Source organism: Dromaius novaehollandiae, chromosome 3, assembly GCF_036370855.1.
Source record: "Dromaius novaehollandiae isolate bDroNov1 chromosome 3, bDroNov1.hap1, whole genome shotgun sequence".
Taxonomy (NCBI): domain Eukaryota; kingdom Metazoa; phylum Chordata; class Aves; order Casuariiformes; family Dromaiidae; genus Dromaius; species Dromaius novaehollandiae.
This window is the reverse complement of record NC_088100.1, coordinates 121,601,113-121,619,995: the sequence shown is the minus strand read 5'-3', so window position 1 is coordinate 121,619,995 and position 18,883 is coordinate 121,601,113. Positions and strand designations below refer to the sequence as shown.

Sequence of the window (18,883 nt, the reverse complement as noted above, 5' to 3'; positions counted from 1 at the left end):
AAAGGTGATGGCCAGAGCAGAAGACCAGCTATTCTGGAGATTTCCCTATTTTTCTAAACGAGAGACTAGAGTGAGCACAAACCTCATTCCTTGCACCCCACTTTTACTGGCCACAGAGGAAGAGGAGGATGAAAACTGTGGTGAATGCAACAATAACTAGAGTGACAAAAGAGAAAATTTCTGAAACCAAAAACTATCACTGTGACAACAGAAAGCAATTAGGGATGAGAAGCAAGCTGCCAGCATACTGAGAATTCAGTTATGTTTCAGGATGATATTTGCAATAGCACTCAAGAACTGAAACAGAGAGATTAGTTAGCTATTTTACGTAAGAAAGATTGCATGAATAATCAGTTTTTCTGCTGTTGTCACATCTTTTCATTTGTCAGTTTGGAGCATAATTGCCTCTTGTGAAGGCAAATGATTTTAAACTAGATAGAAAGACGGTCATCACAAAGACAATTTTGAACATTCCTACTCAAAGTTGTAGGTTTGTGAGTTAAAATGAGAAGGAAAAAAAATCTGGCAGCATTCACTTAATTTTTCTTTTGTTTCTTCCTTGTGATGCAATTTTAATCAATACCAGTAGGCACATCCTTGTGAAACGAAAAGTAGGAAAATAAAAAATTTATCAAGACCAAACACCTTGTCAGAACTGGAGGTCTCCAGCACAATCAACACCAGTGCTCATACCCAGATTACATTAAAACGAATTTGTCAGCTCACTTAAAATACTTCTGTCTGGCCTAAAAATGAGTATTTTTGTTTGCTGTTATCCCATCTCCAAAGGTGTAGCATGGATTGATCACTTACCAACACTAGAAATTATTTTCAAATGTGTCTCCCTTTGTATCAGCTAAAAGTCTCTAAGATATAATTCTAATACCTGTGAAAACACTTTCTGGAACCCCATTTGCATTTCTAAATTTCAGTGCAAATGTTTGGAAGGCAGCCTGAAATCAGATAGCTAAATTAATGAACTATTGCAAAGGAACCCAAACACCATGCCATTCACAGCACCACAGTTAAACGAACAGGCACCACCTCCTGGTCTTGGCACCGAGTTCCCCTAAGAGCTATTCCTACTATCCTGAGCACCTTTGTACCAACTAAATGGAGTATCAGGACTCGGTTGCTACACTAATCCAGAGGACTATTTCTCACCAGCCAATTCAGGCAAGCTTTGTCATCATGCATGTCTTCTGTCTCACCGATCTTCCCAGAACTGCTGGCTCTCCAATTTAGCTCCCTATCAAAGCTGCCATATTCCAGAATGCCAACTATCACTCTTATTAAAGGAATTTTGCAATTCATACCTATATACTGAGGTACTCCCCCATGCCTTTCATCTGGCAACGCAACCAGAGCTAACCCTGGGAATGAGAAGCGGGGGAAGGTGCTGCATTAAGATGCGTGGAAGAAGCAAGAAGTAGAAGAGACCCAAGAGACTCCTGCCCTCTGCCTTTGATTGAGAAACAACTTCCAGCCACTTGAAAACTTAATGGGGATTCAAGGTTGTTTCTTTTCCTTCGAGTGTCTTCTGCTTTGATTTTACACCGAGGATGATGAGAGGTCTGTTGACACAGATGACGCATTGGGGAGAGGAGATTTTAGTAACGGGAGCGGGGGAGAACAGGGAGTGAGTGGTGACAGGAGGAGGAAACGGAGCCTATATAAAGCAGCAGAACTCAGAAACACTCAATGCTTTCTCAGAAAAGAGAAATTTAAGAAGGAGACAGAAAAATTTGTGGAGTCCTGGAATGGCTGCACCCATTTTAAAAGGGGGCCGAGACCAAGCGACATCTTGCTACAGCACTCGAGCGGATCTGTTTCGGCCCATGGAACGAAACTCTCGCTATTTTTTAAAAATCAAGTTGCATCTGTTCTGCTCCCTTTCTCAAATATACAAAGAGACTTTGAGGCCCTGACCCCACATCACTGCAAGAGACAGCAGTCCAGCAGCATACTGATGTCTGAAACTGGAGAAAATAAAGTAAGGAAAAAGTATTTGTAGAATTACGGCATTAAAACTGAAGCTTTACAGGTCAGAGACACGGGGGTCAAGAGGGGTGGTAAAGCACCAAGCGTACCCAAAGTGCTGATCCACCACTAACAAAATGACTAGCCCGAGTCCAAGCAACAGCAGCTCTGCAGCACTCGCAGGCTGTCGCCTCCCCCAAGACTCCCACCTTGTTGCACAGGCAAGCTTCATGCTGGAAGGGGCACTGCTCAGCGCTGCGGGGGGGGGTCCGAAAAAACTCCCACCAGCAGATATCAGAATATAGTATACAAAACAATTGCTGCACCACCTTGATTTTTTTTTTTTTTTTTGCATAAAACAGTGCACACAATTACAGATGCCTGTATATACAGAGGCTCAAAACTGAAGTTGCGCAGGCAACTTCAACTGTCATTTCTTGATTCTGGCACGTCTCGCTTTCCTACTTGGCATCCTCAACGTGTCTTCAGCAAAGACGAAGATAATGGTCTCGATTACCAAGCAATCGTTTTTTGTAAACATACATTTGTGCACATTAGATGAATCATCTGGTACATCCTGTACCCTCCATGACCATAGAGAATAATTCCTGCACAGCGCTCAACCTCTACAAACTGCAGCACATGTGCCCTTTGAGGCCCGTTTTAAGTTGCCTTATTGCTCATGTTAGCAGCTTCTTTTCTCATCTATCCACATGATATGGTTCCAAAGCTGGGTCTTATTGGCATGGATTCGCACCAAAGTGCCTTCCAGAGTACGTACTGTACTGCTAGGAAAGCCATCATGACAGATAAATAGCATTCTTCAGCCAAGTACAAATCATCTTTAACTTTTTCTTTAGGTTTCATGAAAATCTTAAATATAACTAATCACAGATTTCCCATGCCTGTCTTTAAAACACTGGGGAGTGGGAGAAATCCCACCTTGATTCAGTGAGTTACTACAGCAGCCATCTCAGGTTAAGTGCAGTAATTCAATTTAATTCCATTTGACACTTTATGCTAAAATAGCTGGAGGAATTGATAAACCAGTTAGCCCTTGGACTGAAGTCTGGGAACATACAGATTTTACTGACAATTTCTACTTAGATACTGATTCTTCCAAGCCAGATTTCAAATCCCTGCTTCAAAGCATGAAGGTGCTACAGTTTCTTTTCAAAAAAATCACTAAAATTAAAGATGGGTAAATATTTTTCCTTCATCTCATTCTAGAAAACAAGCGAACCACCCTGGCAGAAATTTTACCCAACACAGTCAATCTAAGGCAGAATTTGGCAAATTTCACCACAAATAATTAAAGTTTGCCAGTTGCAGAAGCAGGAAATAGGGCTGTAAAGTGCAATGTGTCTGGCAAAGAGAGCTGCCATCCTCAGCAATCATCATTATTCATATATGTCACGTCTGAAAGCATAACTATCACAAACCTCATCAGCTTCTGATCCAAGGAACGTGCTTCAGATTTCTGCTTTACAAACAGAAACTTAAAGCTGCTTTTGCTCTCACACATGTACAGTATCTCCCCAAATTCATCCTTTCTCTATAAAGGCTCACCCCAAGCTGCATATGGGGCTCCGTTAGTAGGCATCTAGCCAGCAAGGCAAGGAAAGTGATTATTCTCCTCTACCAGACAGCTGTGAGGACACATCTGGAGTGATGTACCCCTACTACAGGAGGCAAAATGAAGAGAGGCCACTGGGGTGCCGCTACGATGGCAAGGGTCTGGAGCATGCGCCCAAAGTAGAAGTTGAAGGAACTAGGTTTTTTGGAAAAGAGAAGACTTAAGTGAAATCTATTTATAGTCTCTCTGACAAAGCCCTGAGCAGCCAGATCCAGCCTTGAAATTAGCCCTGTTCTGGGCAGCAGGTAGGACTAGATAACTGCCAGAGGTCCCCTCCAACCCTTTCCCCCCTCCCCACCTTTTCTTTTGATGATTCTGTGATTCTAGAGATGAAGTAAACTTCAAACACTTCTCCCATGAGCAGGAGGAGAGAACAAACTCTGCAAGACACACCTTGGCCATGTCACCAAATGCACTACTAGAAAGCCCTGCAGACACTACAGTAGCGGTTGTGGTGTAAAAACCAGCAATGAACAGGAATGGTGTCCTGCTTATACCCTAAATACAGGGCAATTTCACTGCAGGTTTTAAGTCCTTGATTTGGGTTATGAGAAGTAGCTATGCTGAGGTAAGACTTCTGTGAGCACTTGGGTCGAGATAATTATTTCCCGAGGAAGCTTGCTCAGGGCAAAGTCATCTCATATCATCTCAAGTGCTTCAGGGTGGCATATTTCCAAATGCAGTTACGTGGGAGAGAAGGAAACAATGGTCAGTGCTTTGTGCATCCCCAAAAGATTCGGACTAGCTATAGGTTTCGAGCCTGGCGCTTACTTTAGTTACACATCTTGTCTAAATCCTTTCTTCTACACAGGTCTAAGACCTACTCACTTCCAACATCCTAAATCCTGACATCTCACAACCACTGAAGTCTTTCCTCTGGCCCAACTCCCACCAGCTTCTACAGCAATCTGACCTGAAGGGAAGTCTTGCCTGAACAAGGGACACAGCATAATTTTAAAGGATGTCTGATGACAAATGGCAGTAACCAGCTAATTCAGACCTTACATGGAATAATTGGAAAAAAAGACATGGCCTTTACACAGCCTCACCATCTATGGTAGCAAAGATTTACTAGCAAAGTGCAGTAGTGAAGTCTCCTATTTCTAACATTTTATTACTTTTACATAATATGCTGTCGTGCATTTACTAGCATGCTGTGAAGTACTGTCATAAATATTTAAACTGCAATGATAAAGTAACTGAATTGTAGGTTGTATCTTTGTTTCTATTTTTTGCTGTTTGCTCTCTTGGGCCCATAGTGCAGAAAGTAATCGTGTTCAGAAGAAGGGAGAGAGTTAAGCATGAACCAAACTGAAAGCACATACCTGACTTCAAGTAAAGTGAAAAGAACTTGAAATTCATTATTAAAAGGATCTTTCTAAACTGGGGTCTCTCACAGCAGTTATCAGCAAGCTCTGCCATCAGCAAGGCTCCACTCCTTCAACACTTGCCTGACTGCGTTAGTTATTACATTTGATAGCTTTATAGTATTATTTGAAGCTTGCTATTTACCTAGTTATACAAGGCACAGCAGCTTAGAGGCTGCTCTCTGCCTGGGCTGCAAATCTCTGGAACTACCTCCAAAATAGCCCAGATTTTATGACCCGTTAAGCTTAATGATAAACCCTTGGATTTATGTTCTGGGCTAGCGAGCAGTGGGAGATCAAGGGCTAAGCTTTGATTTATCTGCAGGCCAAGACAGTTTGTTATTTCTGTATCGTTATTTTTCTCTTCATTTGCCTTGATGATTGTGATGCTTTGCTATGACATCATGACACTTTTTAGTATTATTTACGTCTAAATCAACAGCGTGCTGGGACCCTTCCCGGTGCTGGCACTGCAGTCTCCTGCCACAGCAGGAGGGGAACGCAGCCCCAGTGGTTTTGCACACTCTGCCCAGGCTGCCCTGAACAGAGGATCCTGCTGCAATCGCGCTAACACCAGATCTCGGTGGCGTGTCAAGCGACGCGCTGCAAGCTACGAACACTGCTCGAGGTGGTGGAATATGCCGGGAAGGAGAGCTGCTCTGCTTTACACAGATCGCAAGGAAGAATTGGAAGAAAGCTTCCAAATTACTCTCAATTTTCTCTTCATTTCCTTTCAAAGTAAATTTTATGTCCAAGGTATAGGCAAAAACTTGAGAAATGGTCTATAAGGACTACAAACGTTCACTCTAAGCTTCACCCTTGTCTGACTTTAAAATGCTCATAATAAAGGCAGGCTCTTCATATTTTAGAGCTTGACTCCAGGCTTTAAATCTGGTGTTGGCAAATCTAGTTATTGCCATTAAACTTTTGATACATTTTCTCAGTCAAAGGCACCACTGAGTTTTAATTCACAGACGTAGAGAATACAATCTCATTACTAGAGAGGTAAAGGCAAACAGGTAACCATTTACTCTCCTGAAAACAATGAATTATGATCATGAGCAACTAAAGATGCAGAGAACCACCCTCCACCTTTCCACCTAACAAGACATTTCAAAGCTAGCTTTACGATGCAAAGCTCAAGAAAATACCAGCTAGCGAGGAAGTAATGAGGAAGCTAACATATTTTGCCAGTAAACAAGGAATAACAAGGGCAGGTAGGTGTATTGCTGAGTGACAGGGCGAAAGACTAGAATAAAGTTAAATACCACCATGATTTTCACAGCTAAAAGCTCTTTTCTTCAAACATTGTTAAGCCTGTTGTGTTATACTGCACAGGTACACTAATGCTACTTAAATAATACTGAGAGAGGATGGAAAGAGTAAACATTAAAAGGCAAAATTTTAATAGCTCAAGTTTCTGGAACAAAGTGGATGCCTAACATAATAAAGGGAGCTTGTCAGTGAAATAGCACATCATCCAATCTTTGTGCTGATTGACAACTTGACAGTATTTCACACATTTTTTTTTATAAAACCAGAAAGCATTAGTTAGCAATTATCCCCACTTTTCCCATTAAGTACATGGAAAATAGCTGCAGTTTAATTTCTAGCTAAATCAGGACAGCTGAGTATTTTTCCTTTTCACATGCAATCAGAAACTGAGGCAGAAACATAACTGCAAGACACTGTTACATAAATAAGACAGAGATGCCAAAGAGCAAAGCAAACAGGGAGATATATATGTGTTAGAATGCAAATGGCAAATATAACAGTGTGTGTGGGGAGGAGAACAGAAACCCTTACTCCATTAAATAAAAAGTTCTCTTGCAAGTAGCATCCAGGTGCTGAGGAAAAAGTCAAAGTGCTTATTCAAGCAGAAACACTGCACAAAGATGAGCCTGCCTGAGCCCAGCCTCTTAATCCTACTCTTGCAAGGCTAAGGATCCACCTGAAGTCAGTGGAAGGACTCTCACTGACTTGCATGAACTCAGAAGCAGGCTTTAAATCCTGGTGCTCTCAGATGAAGGACCTCCAGTCCAGACTCTTGGGGATTTGTCCTTGCTGAGGATTGCAGGGTATGACTGCATGGAGGGGAAGAGGGAAGCACGTATGCACTAACGTATATGCACACATATACGCCAACAGCACCAATCACGATATGCTTCTCCCTCACAGTCCTTTCTGCGAAGTCTAAAGGGACAAAGCATTGGTTTTGCCACCCCATGAGGTGAACTCTGGTACAAGAAGAAACGCGCCCACTATTTCATTGCAGAATGCAGATCATTGCATTTCCAGAAGTGGCTGCCAATATCTTGGCCAAAATATCAGGGAAGATCAGAAGCTGTAAAAATCATGAGTTGTTACAGCTTGGGAAAATGCTCTCAGGCTGAAGGAACAACCCTGTACAAATTGGCATCAGAGGTTTTCACTGCCCTGGAGGGCATCTGCCCGCCCTGCTCCCCTGGGAAGCACACGAGGTGCTTGCTCTACCACCCTCTCCTCACAGCACTGCGGGGAAGCTGCTGGTAAATCACAGACTGAATTTATCACAGCTGAACATGTACATGTTGTGAAGGAAATAAGAAAAACGAGAGCTCCAGGACAGCTCCTCTCTAGTGCTCATCCCCTGCCTACCCAGGCCTGTGCCCTGCAATAGCTTTGGGCATCCTGACCTCTCCAAACTCACCTTCTGAATTCCCCTATTTCGGAGCAGCCAAAGTTAGCAGCAATTAAGACTGAAACCTGACCCACTTGGTTCTTACAGCCTAGAAAATACCTTCCTGTGTGCTGATGGTTGCTGACACATGCAAGCCAGCCCAGCTCGGGAATGAAGACCTCACTGAGGTATTTCCCCCTTACCTATGCAACCACCACACTGATGTCAGGCTTCTTGCCTGGAGCTGCGTGTAACGTGTTTGTTGCAGCGGTAACGTCCAAATCAGACTGCATCGCCCCCAAAAAGGAAGCACTGGCCTTAACTTGACTTTATTATGGCAAACCTTTTTCTCAGAAAGGAAGAAGTCCTGATGATCTGTGGCATATTCCAGCTGATCTGTGACATATTCCATAATCCTCTCCCCAAACTGGGGGGGGGGGGGGGACACGACACCTGACATTAGTCTATTAAGAGATTTAAGTCACTTTTCAGCTGGCAATGCTCTGCACCAACGTTTAAATTATTTACCTCATCCACTGTGCTTCATGAGTACTTGAAAAAGCCCTACTTGCTTTACCTGTGAAGTCTGACAGCTCTAAGAAGTGATCCTCAAAGAGAGAGGGCAAGGAAGGCACACGTGCAGGACGGACAGCATGGCCTGCACATCAAAAGCAGCGATCTCAGTGTCACCCCTCTAATACTATGAACAAATGAGGGACACTTGTGTTTCAAAGGTGATATTTCTTGCCCTCATAAAGCAATTTTCCTTCCTTAACAGGACCAGGACTCTACTGTCCTACCAACGCCCCTGTTCAAATGACGCTCTCCTTGTGTCCCATCTGGTTTCTAGGAATGAATCCTCCGTGGCATACAAGACACCTGGTTTTGCATGTGGTTTCCCAGCACGATCTTTAGTATATGTATTACACCACCTGCTCAAGGCTAAGCACCATCATCAGGATGCAGTTTTGGCATGACAACTACTGGGGATAACTCCTCTTATCCATAGCCAAACTCTCCCTAACTTCCAGCAGGATCTGCTCTCTTTTCCATTGAGCCACAAGAACACAATTATAGACATCCACACACAGGATTTTTCTAACTTGTTTGCTTTTCCATTTATGTCTCATCATTAATTTACTGTCCTAAAAATGACAGAACAGAGAGCAAGAACTGAAAAGGCAATCATCATCTGCAACCACTTCGGCAGACAACTGAACTATCCTGGCAGTGAGGCCTCTCTAACCATGTTGTTATGGGGCACATATTCCCCACGATAAGAAGATATTATAGATTCCCAGGCTTCAGGCTGCATCATTTCGAGCTCCTGCATAAAACATGGGTGAACCCACAGAGATTTCCCAAAGCAGGCTACGCTGAGCTTATAGCCACTGCACGGGCACCGGAGCACTTCCCAGTAGCGCGCTACCTTATCCACTAGCTTGTTATTCGTTTCCAACATAAAATCCCAGGCCACATACCTTCCCAAAACCTTGCCGGCACGCGCTGTAGCCTGGATGGTGGTTGGGTGCCGTCTCCTAACGAGCCACCACACTAACGGCACCATGCTCCGCAGATGACAACTTGTCCTCCTTCCCCGCCTGCCACCCTTCCTCCCCCGTGAGCGCCCGGCTCTGATTCCCCAGGAGCGCCAAGCATCCTCCTTCAGAAAGGCTTTGGCCAATTTGCCTAAGCAACCTTCACGCAACTCCCAGCCTGCATTTAGCTTGTATTTCTGACCTGCAGAGGAGCTTGTGTACCCAAACCTTGCTTAGCTTTTGCAGTTCTACCATGCCAACAAAAACAGTTATTTCTGCTTACAAACCACGCCCTGCCTCTGTCCTCAGCCCCTCACAGCCACAGCAAACCGCCCCGGGCTTTCTGGCCGCTTCCCCCACAGCCAGCATCAACTTTTCCGGGCTGAGCGTTGAAGACAATTTTGCTACTCTTCATTTCCCTCATCACCCTCAAACACAGCACGCTTCACCAAAGACGCAGTAAGAGATGCACACCTCCCGCACATAAACACCCTACTAACAATAAACAGCGATGCTTTGCCCTCTCTTAAATCACTCCCTTTTTTCATGGCCTGAAACGACTACCTCATGCGACCGGAGCGACAGGCAATAAATAACCAGCTTCAGCAGCTGCAGGGGTGAAGGATTTCTCACTCCGCTGCCCCAGGGAAACCGCCTGGGCCCTGCACGGCCATGGAGTGCAAAAAACACTCATGACGAGACACCCCAAATAAGCAGCCATATTACCCTGCTAACAGAATATATACACCAAAGCTATGTCATATGTCATGTAACAGGCCAAAAGCCTTCCAAAAAGTCATTTTTTTTCCATTGCCTTTACCAATATTTAGAGTAGCCTCTTACTCATGAGGTAGCAAAGGAATCCGTCTCCCCAGGGAAAAAAAAGGGGGTTGGGCTTAGGTGTTCTTCTTCCAAATTCATTAACACGTTGGTCTCAGCTCCAGCTCAGCCATGTTTTTTTCTGCCCTTTGATTTATTTTCAGTGGCAGAGGCCGCAATTTACCCAGCGCAAGCAAGGCACAAATAGGAAGAAACGCTGCTGTTTGATGAAGAGGCGTTCAGTGTGCAACTGAGAGCGAAGGAGCAGCGTAACAGTATTCTCTCCCGAATGCTCCGACACTTGGCACAGACGCACAGCTAAGGGTGCATTTATTTTGCACTCACCTTGCTCTCCCAAAATCCTTCCTATTTCTTCAACCTAGGAAATTACCTTTTTCTATAAAGCATAAAACCAGAACCCTCCAGAGTCTAAGCAGAATGGCAGCAAACCTGTTACTTTTAGGACCTTTACACTTAAGGTAGAGGCAAAAGTCCCATTTCAGCTTAATAGATGTAAAACCAGGCTTCTATAGAGAAGGCAGGATTTGGCTTGAAAAATAAAACATTTAAGCATTTTGACTTTTTACGTATGTTTCAAAGAGTTCAGCACTAACCCTTTTGAACTGCATCTCATTTACAGGGCTTTCAGTTGTTTCTAAGGACCCTTCTGCGAATAGTAACAGATTCATGAAAAATCTCTTTAACGTAGTTATTTGCGTGGCACGAACAGCCCGATAAGGCAATAAGCACTGCTTTCATAATCCTGCAAACCGCCAGTACCACCTGGGAAGGACCGAGTCCCTTCAGCTGCCCGTCTTAAACTGCAGATGGGGACAGTGACCCCTCAGACTAGATCGTACTGCACCTTAAAGGAAAAAAAAACACTCCAACTTTTCAAAAGCTATTACCATAATCCCTCTCTTTATGCAGAGGGAAGTAGGAGCACGCAAAGGTTAAATAACCGACCGGCGGTGGCTGGGAGAGCCGCAGAGCCGGGATTAGAGCCCTCGTGCCTCCTGACCTCCAGGTCCATGCGCCGCTCGCCGCCCAAAATAGCTCGGGCACAAGTAATTAGCTCCGTCCTCTACGCCTATGCCGAACACCCAGGGAGGTGGCAAACCGGGAGTTCAACCTAGCAATAAGAAGATTCCCACAGAGAATTTGAGCAAATATTGAGTTTTAACTTGGTACTGTTGTTATCACCTAAAAGACCGCCTCAGCTTCCTCTCCCTGGCTCTCTTCTCATCCAACAGAGCCTCGATATACAACAAGAAATTAAGAACACAACAGCATCGTATTTATGCTATATGCACCAGCATCAGTGGCACGGCACGCCACAGAGCTCAGCGCTGCCCGGACGGGGCTGGCAGAGTTAACAGGTACCGTTTAAACAACCTAGATGAAGAGACACTGCACAGATCCGACTGCCAACAGTTTGGGGTGGATGAATTATTCATGTGCAGCAGAGCATGCAGCAATAAAAGCTTTATAGCGGCTATCAACAGGATAATTCTTATGCCATTTGTTTGTTCCAGTTTTTGTTCGTTGTCATTTCTTTTGTCCTCCCCTTTGTCACCAGTGATTTCCCCATGCTCCCTTTCTGGGGTACCTTAATTGCCATGAAAGCAATGAAACCTTTGGTAAGGGTGGATTTTAGTGACATTGCACATTTTTATTTACCTTGTTATTTTGGATTACTGTATGCTTCTACGATGATTTCTGAGACACGTAGAGTTTTGTGGCGGTTTTCTTTCATCAGAGGTGACTGGATATATATTTTCACTATTTGCTTGCCTTTAGTTGCAGTACGCTCTTTCACTTCTCAACTGCCTCCAGCAGAGAACAATAAATCTAAAACACAAGTCAGAAAAAGGAAAAATCTGTAGAGCTATTTTTGGTATCTCAGATCTTTGGCTTAACCTATTTTTGGAGCCGCATCTTTGATCAGCAGAATCAAGACTCCCACCCCTGGGACACCAGGCTGACCAGAGCGGTGGCCCAGGAGCTTGGATTCAACGCTGGCCCCACCACCCCATCGCCACCTGACCCGAGCAGGCCATTTGGTCTCCTCCGGCACGCTCTGGCTATCTTCACTTCTGCACAACCGCGTGTGCACAGTGTTGGTGTGCCCAGTGCCGCAGGCTCCCCGGGGGCCACGACGGCATCTCACTGCACGTCCTTATAGCCCCCCAGAGCAGCGGGCCCGCAGTCGTAGCAGCTCCAGGTACACAAACAGCGACCAATATACACAGCTTGCTCACTCACTTGTGTTTTAATAAATCTTTCTTTAGGGTACAGCAACTGTCAGCGATAGAAAACAGCAATCTAGCCTATAAAAGGAGAAGAGTGAAACATAACTCATGCATCATTTTTGCTTTGTTGGTTTAATTTAAGAAGTAATACCCTAGCGCTGTCTGCTCCGAGACATGATTACCTTTGTACTTCCACCAGACGCGTCTTGCAAAAGCAGTAGCGCTTTCGGTTGCCCCAGAAAAAAGTAGTTGGGAAAGATGCAAAACAGCTGGCTCCGTCTGTCACGGCTTGCTACGCGCGACCTAACGGGAGCAGGCGTTTCGCCAGCACGTGCCGCGGCAGAGCGCCCTCTCCCCAGGGCGCTCCCCCATTTTTCTCCCCAGGAAAAAAAAACAAAAAACGAAAGTCTAGATGTTCATTTTGTCAGAAAATATTTTGCCTTTCCGGCTGTGGAGAGAGCCCTCCAAATGCCACAGCAAGCCCCACCGTCCTGCTGAGTTTGGTAACAGGCAAGCTGAAATGCCGGCACGAACAGAGGGTCCCCAGTGAATCGGCGTGGGCTAATGGATGAGAAGCTTAATTAGAGTTGCCTGAACATTAAATATCATTAATAGAGTGCGCAGAAGTTCGCTCTGTTTTTTTAAATGGCCTCTTTATTGTTTCTTTGCACACAGCTGTTAGTGTTTTTGCAACTTCCCAGTTTTCAGCCCTTTTTTCCCCCCTCAAGAATGAGGCTGATGCAACTGTGCTGCACATCAGTCCGTCCTCCCTAGTGAACCTGCTGGCCAACTGGGACTGAATTCAGGAGGAGGGTAATCTCAAAGATATCAGGTCCTTACAAGCTTTGTATTTAGGCAGCTGGGGAGGAGATACCCTATGAAAGCCCTCCTGAGCAAGGGATTGCGGCATGAGACAGACCCATGTGGGACACCTGGGAAACCACAGAGATCAACCACAAGAGAGAAGGCCATAGGAAACAAGGCTCAAGTGGCCGTGCCGCTCATCTGCAGAGCAAGCAGCTGCAAAAAAAATGCCTGTCATGCTTCAAAAGGCTACTGAGCATAGTAAGATTGTTTGGAAATGTTTAACAGATTATAATTAGTGGAAAAATTTAATAGACTATAATTGGAAGATGATTAAAAAAAGTATATGCCCTCCAGGTGTAAGAAATGCCAACTGCGTGAAATTTCCAGCACCAGTGTTGCCTTGTTTTGCCTGGCTGTAACGAGTAACCACCTCACGCAAGCGGCAGAGGGCTCATCCTACTTTCACCAAAATCCACGGAAAACGTAGCCAAATACCGCGGCAGACCGAACAACCAAACTCCACCGACTCCAGCGAGAACCAAAGCAGAGACAACCCTGGAAACACTGCCGGGAAGCGGGAACGGCACCGTGACTGAAACACGTTCACACCAGAAGCGCAGTCTGAATATCCCGAGGAGAAATTTCAGCACGAGGTTTTTTGTTAGAGGTTCACGCATACGCCAGAAACGCTCTTCCAGCTGGTGGTTAAGCCCAAGCGTACCCACGGACACCTGCTAGCAGTTTCAGCCCATGCCACTTGGCAAGACTTCTGTTTTTAGGTTTTTCCGAGTAAAACCGGAATGAACTTATGAATTTGAACAAGTAGATGCCAAAAGCTCGAGATCCTTAACTGGAGCTGCTTCAGAGCAGTAACTGGATTTAAGCGTCAAGCCCGAGTGGGGTCAGAGAGGAGGGTGGGAGGTGGAGGCTCTCTCCCCCTCGGTTTTCCTCTCCCCCTCCTCTTACCATACCTTGCTCAAGTCGCACACTACCAACGACAGACCTGTGCTAACGTCATCTCTTGGGCAACACCTTAAGCCGTATGAACCAAAGTTGTCCTAGAGTTGCGCTTTAAACCCAAATTACGTATGCCAACCAATGTCAGAGTAGTTTTGCACCTCCTGTCCCCCCCACTTCAATACAAGCCCTGAGGTCAGAGGTGAGGCTGATGAGGCAACGTGAAGGTCATAATTATCGCTAATTAATGCAGCAAGAAGTTTGCTCTCAGGTGCCTCACGGCAAGAGTTGAGGCTGGCGAGATAACAAACACTCACGGCACACGACAGCAGCGGCGCGAGTCCTCTGAGGACTGAACTACGCTTTTTCTCCCTAGTGCTGAAGCAATAGTTGTGAAATAAAACACTTGGCAAGAAACTTGCTCATTACCTACTTTCATGCTGATTATTTAGGATTAGCCATCGGGATCCTGAGAGTTCAGGGAAATCTAAATAACCATCTACTGTGAACACTCACGACTGATGAAGGGGATCAGAAAAACATCACCTGGAAGCTAATTAGGGCACCAAAATAGCAAAGCAAGTCCCCCAGCAATGGGATTTTCCAGGCCTGGCTTCAGGTGGGGCCATGCTGCGGGGATTCTCCAAGGGCTCGTAACCCAGCCTCGGCGACAGCACCGATGCAGCCTCTCCTCCGCAGGCAAAGCGTTACTCCGAGACTCCCTGTTAAATACAGTCCAACAGCCACTACAGCTGAAGGACAGAGTGACACAGACGTCTCCATAAGCCTCATTTCCTTAGGATCAGGTAACGAATGCAAAAGTGAGTAACGCCACTCTGAGCTTCAGCACAAAAGCAAGGCAGGATTACGGTGGAGTGAGCTAAAATCCTCCACTGAAAGTTTTTCCTCTTCTAAAAAGTGCAGCTTCACCTTGATCAAGAACGTTTTTAAAAAGTGTTTGAAGCAGGAGAAGAAAGTTTTGCCTCAGTGTTTTCAAAAGGACAGGTACTGCCTTTCCCCCAAATTCACGCTGTGTTTTTACTCAGTTTACTCCAGACTAATTGCTTTGCAGAAGAAAAAAAATGCAATTCCACACAGAACAAAGACTTTTCACCAACCTGAGACAAACTATACACCCAAAACCACTAAAAATAAAAAGAGGAAAGGCAGCAAGCCAAAAGGCAACCCATGGCTCCCAAGGCTTTACCGGGGGCGGCAGTGCCAGACCCCGCTCCCTGCCCGGGCGGTCACCAGCCCCGCGGGAGAGCAACGCGCGCAAGTGCCACGTCGGGAAGAAACAAGCAGCCCCAAGGGCCGTTTTGCAAACGGTAAGTTGAGAGCAAAGGGAAAAAGCTCCCAAAGCAGCTCCCCAAAGCATGAAGACACCCTCCACGCGATGAGACGCCCATCCTCCACGCGGGCAGTGATGGGGGGCTGTCCGCTCCCACTGACGCGGGCTGTCGCACGGGGAGGGGGAGCCCAAGTTTCCACTGCCATCCCAAGCAGCAATATTTAAAGTTTCACTGTCCAATAAAGGCTCTAGCAATAAACAGACTAGGAACAATGCCTCAGCGTCATCCCAGTATACAGTGTACCTATATATATATATACACACACTTATATATAGCACATATCAATGGGCCACGGAGATCCACCTTATGGCAAGCACTAATGCTGCTCCCTTGTTTTCCAAATGCTAAAGCCTATAAAAAAAGTCTCTGAAGGGCAAGCCTAGCACATGGGCTCGCTGCCGGCCTCTGCTCCCTCGCAAGTTGGTGGGAATTTTGTCCTTAGCTGCAGTGACAGCCGGGTTAGGTTAATGCTGAGCATTTGGGGAAAAAAAAGCCATTGTTTCTTTCTGTTAACACCAGGCTGGTAACAAAGAGGGAGATGGGCAGCCTGCGTGTTAGCTGCTGGTTTGTATGCAATTCTCAGAGTCTGATCAATACTGAGGAAGAAAAATTTAAAAAAAAATAAAAAATAAAGAAAATCTCTCTTTTTTGGTCAAAGTCTCAACCGCAATCTGAGTGAGCCCGTTACTACGCAGCCCATTTTCTTTAGCTGCGAGGCTCCAAGGCTAATGAGCGCAGAAAGATGAATAGATTACAGGCATTTCTAACCCGTCGCACGCAAAAGCACACAAAAGCGGAGCCTCGCAGGCACCTCGGCGAGCATCCCCAAAAGCCGGCGCGTATCAGTCGGGGCACCTGCCTCCGCGGGCCAAGCCTGCGAGGGGGCACGACAGGCACACAAAGTTGGGAGCAACTTCCCAGGCAAAACGGACGACCGAAAAGCAAAACGCCCCCAAATAAAATAAAATAAAATAAAATAAAATAAAAATTTGTCATTTAAAAAAAAAAAAAAAGGATTGTCAGTTAAGGAAAAAAAAGCATTAAAAGCATTGTCACTTAAAAAAAAAAAGCCCTGCCCGCCGTTCACGCTAACTCACCTATACCCGCCCTTAAGAGGCGCCCGCCGAGCGGAGCGGGGCGCCCACCCGGCGCGGCCCCCGCGGTGCCCCCGCGCCCGAGGCCGCCCCCACGGAGCCCCGCGGGGCCAGACGGGACGGGACGGGACGGAGGAGCCAAACCTGGGCCGCCCGCTCCGGCTCCGGCGCTCCCGGTGCTGCTGCGCTCTGCGGTGCGGAGCGGCCGCGCCTCCGCGCACCCGGGGCCGCCCCTACCGCGGCGGCGGCGGCGGCGTCACGCCGCCCCCAGCGCCATGTTCCCGCGCCGGCTACATCCGGGCTGCGGCGCCGCTCGCCCCGGCCCGGCCCGGCCCGGCCCGCAGGTGCCGCCCCGCCGCGCAGGGCGCCGCCCGGCGCCGCCCCCACCGCCGCCGCACGGGGCGGCTGCGCCCGCCGACCGGCCGCTTTGTCCTGCTGCCAGGCGGCCGCGCGCCGCCCACCCGTGCGCGCACACACCCACCCGTGCGCGCACACCCACCCGTGAGCGCACACACCCACCCGTGCACCCCCCACGGGCTCGCTCAGCCAGCCAGCCCCCCGCGCCTCCGCCCACGCGGTCATCCCTCCGTCATCCCGTGCATCGGTCAACACACGCATCCACCCACCCATGCATCAGTGCATGCGCCCACCTAACCCACCCACGCGTCCCTCCACCCACGCATCTACCCATGTGTCCATGCACCCAGGCATCGATGTGTGCACCCACTCAGTCCACCCATACACTCACCCATCCACCCACCCATACCTCCACTTGGACATCCAACCATCCATCTACCCATGCATCAATGCGTGCACCCATCCAATCCACCCATCCATCCAGATGTACATCCATCCTACCACCCTCACTCACCCATCCACCCATTCTCCCACCCACACATCCACTTGGACATCCACTCATCCGTCCACCCATGCATCCAGACATGCATCCAGATGTGCATCCATCCTACCACCCCCACCCTCACTCACCCATCCACCTGTCCTCCCCCCCATGCATCCACTTGGACATCCACCCATCCCTCCACCCATCCAATCCACCCATCCATCCAGATGTACACCCATCCTCCCACCCCCACCTTCACTCACCCATCTACACATCCTCCCACCCATGCATCCACTTGGACATCCACCCATCCATCCAGATGTGTATCCATCCTCTCACCCATACCTTCACTTACCCAACCACCCATCCTCCCACCCACGCAACCACTTGGACATCCACCCATCCATCCACCCCTGCACCAGTCCATGCACCCATCCAATCCACCCATACACTCACCCATCTAACCACCCACCCATCCACCCACCCACCTATCAATCCACCCACCCACCCACCCACTCATCTCAGACACCTTTTCCTTAACCAGCACTAATTGCATCCGCTATTCCTTTTGTTTTAGATAACGATGGACGAGCAGCCAAGAGCTCCTGCTGCCTCAGCGTGCGGAGATGCAGGTTCTCAGGTGTGTGCAAGGGGGCTTCTGGGAGACCATATGGCTCCAGAGTTTCCCACCTTCCCGGTGTAATTTATCAGCAAAAGGCATTTAACTAAATGCAGTTCTGAGGGGGAAAAGGATTATCAGTGTCCAAGTGCATAAAATAACGCCATGGATAAAACAGGTCACGTGGGCATCTTCAATTGCAACATCTGTGAGCAGAAACTTGGGGTTAGAAATGTCAGAGGTCACTGTTACGTTTAGCCAGCTCCCATTTGTCTCGCTATATGATATTCATATGTCTGCATAAGTCTCTGCTTCAGGCTGTAAAATTATCTTAAACTGACGACATGGACGCTGAGGCAGCAGACAAACAAAACAAAAAAGGGAAAAAGTGAAACATCCTCAGTTTCCAGGCTGAACCTCTGCACCCGCCCCGTAACGGCACCGAGAGGGGCAAACGCCGGCTGGAGCCACCCCACCGGCCACCGAGGCTGGCGGCTGCGTCACAGCAGGAGGGCAGCTCCGTAGCTCCTGGCGCGTGGCGAGAACGTAGAGTTGTACAGGATGGGAAAGGGAAGGCGGCGGCGCTCGTTGCCGTTGGGTGAAGCCAGCGGGCCTAGGGGAGGCTCCCAAAGAGCTGCAAGGGCGCCGCGCGTTCCTCTCCGGGCTCCCCGTGTGGCACCTGGTCACTGGGGTGGTTTGGGGTTTTTTTTGTTTTTTTCCCCACAAACAACTGTTCCGACATGTTTTAGCATTTGTAAGATCTCCCTGAGCAATGGGCAGGCCCTAGCTGTAAATCCAGTTTAGCCGAGCCAATAGGAAGGGAGCACTCAGCAAAAGCACAAAAGCAAAATTACAAATTACAAAAGTACAAAAGCAAAATAAAGCTATATCCTATGCAATTTAGGCGTATTACTGCCTGCAATTTGTGCCTGCCTCTGAAAGCTGTTCTAAGCCTACATTTT

General features: G+C 47.4%; 1 protein-coding gene across 5 annotated transcripts in view; it reads right to left on the bottom strand.

Moving 5' to 3' along the window:
- PAK5 (p21 (RAC1) activated kinase 5) overlaps nt 1-16,753 on the bottom strand; it is a 134,012-nt gene extending 117,259 nt beyond the window's left edge. For 2 of the 5 annotated variants that reach the window (XM_064509999.1, XM_064510001.1), the window contains exons 1-2: nt 16,606-16,753; nt 11,680-11,850 (exon numbers count right to left, since the gene is read on the bottom strand). The gene's annotated coding sequence lies outside the window, so the exon portion shown is untranslated. Of the gene's footprint in view, nt 1-11,679; nt 11,851-16,464; nt 16,580-16,605 lie in introns of those variants that run through there. The other 3 variants (XM_064510000.1, XM_064510002.1, XM_026094694.2) reach the window with 3 other exon arrangements.
- Nucleotides 16,754-18,883: the final 2,130 nt, after the last annotated feature.